The following is a 6,134-nucleotide window of genomic DNA, read 5'->3' on the forward strand; positions in this document are numbered from 1 at the left end:
CCTAGAAGTTCTACTGAAGGTACCCTTCCCCCCCAATGGCTTATTACTTATTTTAATTGCTTATTGCCTGCTGTATTAAGCTGTGGATTTGAGTGATCCCTCAGTCTTCGAGGGTGATTTGCTCAAAAGCTATGGTTATGCCGCCTTCCCCTGCTTTGCACTTTTATTTTCTTTCCATCTATTTTATCAAGGTATCTGTTACGCTTCTGTAATTCATTATTTATGCTTTTTCTGTTTTACTTATGCATTTGACTGACACCTGGATCTCTGCTTCTGACATGGGTTACTTTTGCTGCATTAACTTCCCATTGGTTCTCCTTTTCATTGTCTTTTTTGGGGGGGGTGTACGTCTTCTTTCTCCAAGATACTATTTTTCTTCTATTCCTTCCCCCGCCCTCCCCATGTTTGAATCCCATGCTGCAGGACTATTTCCCCCAGCAAGCGTTACTCTCGCTCTTATGTACCACCCTCCTGGTTCAATGTCTACTTTTTTGTGCATGGGGGAGCTGATTTTGAAGTCTGGCTTTAATCTTTTCTGCCGTTTTCTTCTCCTGTTTTACTAGGTGGTGATGTGCACATTGATCAAACAGCTGATTCAGAATCCTTCAGGTTTATCCCCCCCCCTCTTTATTACTTTGATCTTTCCCGGTTTCCTTCCTCTGCTGCTCACAAGTCTTGATTTAGTCATCACTTCCTCATGCTCACCTGTTGATTTTTCTAATATTCCACATTCCCTTTATGATTATCATTTGATTTGATTTGCTCTGGTGTTCAGTTCTACTGCTTCACCAAGAGACTGTAATTCCGCTCCTGCGACCTGATACTTTCCCCATTCAACTAACTCAAATCTATTTCCTATTTCTGCACTATCTACCACTAGTGCTGGTCAGTGGCGTAGCGTGGGTTGTCAGCACCCGGGGCAAGGCAAGTAATTTGCGCCCCCTAACCTGTGGATTTTAGCACTCGAGTGCGAGCGCCCCCCCAGATGTTGCGCCCGGTGCGGCCGGCCCCCCTGCACCCCCCACGCTACGCCACTGGTGCTGGTGTTATGTAAGTCTGTGGTACCGTCCATTCTTCATTCATGTGATCCTCATAAGTTTTCATCTTCATCATTCTTGCTCTGCTCAGCCTTGGCTCATTCCTGAATTGTGCTGCCTCCTACTTGTACATTTGTACTGCTGAACATTCATGGTTCAAATTCCATCTGTTGTCTGATTTTCTCCATTTATAAATTTGTGCTCTCTTTCCCCCTCCTATTTATTTTGTGAGGTGGTTTTTTGTTTTGCTTTTTGCTTTAAAAGTCTTATTTTTCTCACTACTGTTTGCCTCCTGTTTGTATGTAATCCTCTTTGTCACTCTCTTTTATCTCCTAAAGCTTTCTTAGTCAAAGTCACTTCCACTGTTTGTCCCAACCTCTGCCGTCCTTTTTCTTTGAGAGCCACTCCACATCCTCAGACATTCCTACTGCTACAAATCTTATAGTGTGGTGCTCTATCTATCATCTATCTATCTATCTATCTATCTATCTATCTATCTATCTATCATCTATCTATCTATCTATCTATCTAACTATCTATCTAATTTTCGTTTTCATCTCATCTTCCACAATGCTAACGTTGGTCTCGTTTAGCTTTTCATCTCATCAAGATTCTTTCTCTTCTGTTGATAACTGCTTGTTCATTAGTTTGTTCTTTTTACAATTATTTGCTTTTTGGTTGGACTCATCTTAGGCCTCTTGCTCTGGACTTTAGGGGTTGATTTTGCTCAGCTCTGTCTCTGTGTATTTGAACACGTAATTCCTTGCTTCTCTTTCTTACCTTATATCCCTTCTGGCGGCAAGAGAGGAATAGGGCATGCAGAGATTTCTCCTGCTATCTCTGGGTTCAAGGTTTCGTTCTTCACTTTTCAGTATGTGCATTGTCTATGCCTTTTTATAGTTTCTTGGATTTTTCTTGTTTGCTTTCCATTTTTCTTCTACCCCACTGCCCCTGTCCAAGTGTTTTCTTTGATTTCCTTTTCTCTGGCGTGCTTTGCCTGTTGAGAGATGCACCCCATTCAATGCAGCCCAGCCTTTAAGAAACATCTTAAAATGCATTTGTTTCAGCAGCTTATTTTTTATTTTATATACAAAATTATATGTATGCCAACCTAAGGTGGCAGAATTAATTTCTGCTTCATCCTATTGTCAGGTTTCCTCCCGTTACATCTCTCCCCCGGCCCCCGATCTTATGTTGTATCATTTAGTAAATTGTAAGGCAAGGGACGCGGGTGGCGCTGTGGGTTAAACCACAGAGCCTAGGACTTGCCGATCAGAAGGTCGGCGGTTCGAATCCCTGCGATGGGGTGAGCTCCCGTTGCTCAGTCCCTGCTCCTGCCAACCTAGCAGTTCAAAAGCACGTCAAAGTGCAAGTAGATAAATAGGTACTGCTCTGGCGGTAAGGTAAACAGTGTTTCCGTGCGCTGCTCTGGTTCGCCAGAAGTGGCTTAGTCATGCTAGCCACATGACCCAGAAGCTGTACGCCAGCTCCCTTGGCCAATAAAGCGAGATGAGCGCCGCAACCCCAGAGTCGGCCACGACTGGACCTAATGGTCAGGGGTCCCTTTATCTTTAAAGCAAGTTTATTTTTTAAAAAAACTGGTAAAGTGTCAAGTTGTCATAAGTTGTCATGTACTGCTGCTGCTATTACTACCTGCTTCTTAACTGCCGCAGTGGTGAGCTGGGCAGTTGTTACTCTTTAAAATAAAAATAAAAATGCAAGCAATATTGTGTAATTAGTGGAATGCCCACCAGATGGCAGCTATGAGTGTTGTGATAGCCTGAACCTTGAACAGCAACTAAGGCTTTGACAGGGAGGAGGAACCATCTAGATAAGGAAAACCGGTGGTGTCATCAGTTGTTACCAGGAGCCAAGGATTGGGAGTGGCTCTCAAAGGCAAGAGGACAGCTGTGGAGATGATGAGCCCAGGCACTGACATTGAGCCTGGACTGGAGACTATCAGCAGAGAGCTCCTTTGAGCCAGAGTTTCCCAAACTGGGACCCCCAGAGAGAGCATCACCCCTTGAGACAGATTGCCCTGAGGAACCAGTCCTCTTTGTGACAGGTGTTGCATGTTCTTCCTGGCAACATCCAAGGCAGAAGCGGCTTTGAGAATTAGAAGCTGCCTTGAGTGCTGGGCTCCAGGCTAGAGAAGTCCCTCGCCAGGAATTTCCCTTTTCCAGAAGGAGTCAGACCTTGGACTGTTCTGCATGGCAGTCTGTGATCCTTTCCATTGTAGGGTGTGTTTAATTGTTAGAACACATATTGGTCTGAAAAGACATGCCATAATGGCTGCTGATTTCACAGAGCAAGGAGAACCAGTCGTTCCTTCCCCGGGCCACTTCTGTTCTTGTGGGGAAGAGACATCTGCAGGTCAGTCTTCCAGGTGGAAAGTTGCAAGTTCTTCACACACCATCCATTACCTCCCCCTACCCCACCACCTCAGTTTGTAGACAGCGTCTTTCCTTTCCTGACTGGAAAAAACAGTTTAGGAGGAGGGGATGAGCAGACAGCTGATAGACTCACAGTGCTGTTGCCATCATTACATAAGATGTTCCAACTAGTGAAAGTACAAGTAATTAATAGATGTAAGCTAAATAAATTAAGCTATTGATGTTGGATCTACAAACTTCTCGCAAACTGAAGAGGCGCACACACCCAGATGCTGATGCTGACTTATTATAGGGTGCAAATATTGTGTTCCAATAATGGAAGTTACATAATTCACCATACGCTTGAAAACAACTCTATTTCAATTAAAACAGTAGAACTGATAATATTCCTTTTTTCTTTTTTTTTAGTTTTGGGGAAAGATCCCCAGCTTGTAATTGCATTAATTACAAACACACACACACAGTTGAAAAAAGTCATTCAGATGTAAATGCCCTTAAATGAGAAGAAAGCAATTGGCAGTATAATTTTTGGTTGTTGCAGTTAATGAAACTATTTGATTTTGTTTTAATTGGACTTTTAATACCACAAAGCACTCTCCCAGTGATGAGATTTCTTCAGGAAGGTACCATCCAGCAGTAGCTCTAAGACTTGCAGAGGAAACTCATGCTGTGTGCGTGTGCTTTCACAGCATGCCCCTCAGCAGACTTTGGCGTCTCTCAGATTTTACATTTGCCACTAGATGAAGTGCAGAGAGCAGTGAGGTGTTCACCAGAGATTTTAAAAACTCACTTTTTGCTTAACTGTTTATTCCCACTAACACATATTTAAGCAGGTGCCAGTGGCCTGAGATTTTTTCCTCTCATACAAATCAAGCAGACTTATTGCTGGATCTGGGGTTGAGCATTGCTGTGTGGAAGAGGATAGCTGTACAGTGGTACCTCAGGTTACATACGCTTCAGGTTACAGACGCTTCAGGTTACAGACTCCGCTAACCCAGAAATAGTGCTTCAGGCTAAGAACTTTGCTTCAGGATGAGAACAGAAATCGTGCTCCAGCAGCGCGGCGGCAGCAGGAGGCCCCATTAGCTAAAGTGGTGCTTCAGGTTAAGAACAGTTTCAGGTTAAGAACGGACCTCCGGAAGGAATTAAGTACTTAACCTGAGGTACCACTGTATATCTTGCTTTTAGAAAATACAGACAAATCTCTTTGAAGAGCCTTGTTGGGGGGGGGGGGATAGTTTTGCAATGGTTGTCACTTTTTAATATTTTTGTTCAAGAGCTAGGGAAGCATTCTGTCACTAGAGCAGAAATGGGGAGCCTCAGGCCAGGGGGATGAATGTGACCCTCCATTCATCTTTATTGTTCCCTCTAGACACTCCCCAGCCTCGTTCTTATCTCCTTATGCCATACTCACACCACCCCTGCTTTGCAAGCTTCTGGAGTGCTATCTCTGGCAAGGTTGTGTCCTTGAACCCTGATAATGCTACTTGCTTATATGGATGGAGGACAGAGACTGAGGTGGAGGATCGGGTAACAATCCAGCATGTGGACCAGATCCTTTCTTCCCTCACCACCATCATCCTGCAGGTCAATTTTGATAGGTGGGTGGAGGCATTTGATCCTGTGTTCAATGAAGACGTACTCAGCTGATTAATGCGGAGAGGCTAGCTTTCAGACAGGATGGGTCTCAGCGTCACAAACTGCTTGCTGATGGGCTTCAGAGTGATGGCTCTCAGCACACACCAGCTGTTTGGCACTGAGAGCCATTTTGTTTTGCTTGTTGTTGTTGTTGTTACATTATTGTAATCTATTTTGGTATGTTATTGTTAGCTGCTTTAGGCTTCCTTTTTGGACAGAAAAGCAGGGTACAAATATATTAAAAAAATGAAAATGAAGTTTCATAACACAAGATGTTTGGAAGACGGGCAGTTTCTCCAAGACAGAGAATCATGGTTCTTTCATGAACACTACTAACAATCCTAAGGGACAGGTACTAATTCGAGCTGGTCCTAATGGAAAGCACTTATATGATCATATATAAAATAAGATAGAAGGTTATGAGAGAAATTGAATAGAGGCAAAGTCTTTTGTCGAGACAGAGATAGCCCTCACATTGATCTCAAAATGATCACCCCCCCCATCAACGCCAAAGGAAATTAGGAATGTTAAGTGCAATGTGATCTTTCCTGCAAACTCAAGGGTTAGTCAGCTAAAGCCAACAGGAGCGAGATTCAAATCCCTGTGCATTTAATATACCATTTAGGAAGTATTGATCTTCTTTTTTTTTTTAAAAAAAGATGCCTTTTGGCTACAGTTCAGTGCCAGATATTTGGCACAAAATAAGTAGCCAGTGGTTTGGAAAACAGAGCACAGATAGAAGGATTGTTCAGTTTCTTTCTCAGATATGGTTGGAACCCAGAAATTCTTCCTGCTGAGGAAATAAATCCTTTGAAATACACCTCAGAATGGCATCCCTCCTCCCTTTTAGGGCTGCCACACAGCCTGGGTGTCAACAGGGAAAGAAAACCTGTATGGCCTGTTGGAGATGTCCTCAGCTTCAAATTTAGAGTGAGATGTTTTGAGTGAAATATGGGGTCTTAGACCATGACTTCCTTAGTAGTGCTTCAGCAGTTTTACATCACTGACCACAGATCCTGCCCCCACAAGCATCTGCAGCCCCTTCCTTTTAACCTTCATCTTAAGA

The 6,134-nt window shown here is 43.5% G+C and overlaps 1 protein-coding gene across 1 annotated transcript in view; it reads right to left on the bottom strand.

Annotated features, from left to right (window-relative positions):
- ASRGL1 (asparaginase and isoaspartyl peptidase 1) overlaps nucleotides 1-6,134 on the bottom strand; it is a 59,879-nt gene that overhangs the window by 39,867 nt on the left and 13,878 nt on the right. The window lies entirely within an intron of this gene.

The sequence above is a fragment of the Podarcis liolepis genome (genome assembly GCF_965112155.1).
Source record: "Podarcis liolepis genome assembly, chromosome: 3".
Taxonomy (NCBI): domain Eukaryota; kingdom Metazoa; phylum Chordata; class Lepidosauria; order Squamata; family Lacertidae; genus Podarcis; species Podarcis liolepis.